Source organism: Myotis davidii, unplaced genomic scaffold, assembly GCF_000327345.1.
Source record: "Myotis davidii unplaced genomic scaffold, ASM32734v1 scaffold914, whole genome shotgun sequence".
In the NCBI taxonomy this organism is placed as follows: domain Eukaryota; kingdom Metazoa; phylum Chordata; class Mammalia; order Chiroptera; family Vespertilionidae; genus Myotis; species Myotis davidii.
Window position 1 is genome coordinate 248,065 of NW_006285484.1, and position 325 is coordinate 248,389.

Below are 325 nucleotides of genomic sequence, written 5' to 3' on the forward strand. Positions count from 1 at the left end.
GCTCTTCCCTTAAAATTCTGCGCAGCGTCCTGCTGTGTCTGCACATCTATGCAGTGAGGGTGGGCCTTTATTCACGGAGGCCGGGGCTTTAGGGCGTTTTTAAGACACGGGGGGCGGGGAGGTGCAGTAAGGAGTTGCTGCCTCGGGACCGAGTCTCCGGCCCCAGGAAATCAGAAAAATCAGAAGGTCCTGTTTGTAGCTTCCTCGAATCTGGAAAGGATCGGGCTTGGTAATTTTTTCATTGCAAGATCCCAAGCAACCAGGATAGGGGAAGAGAATCCACCCCCGCCCCCACCACTCCCCCACCCCAACCTCGCCCTGCAGC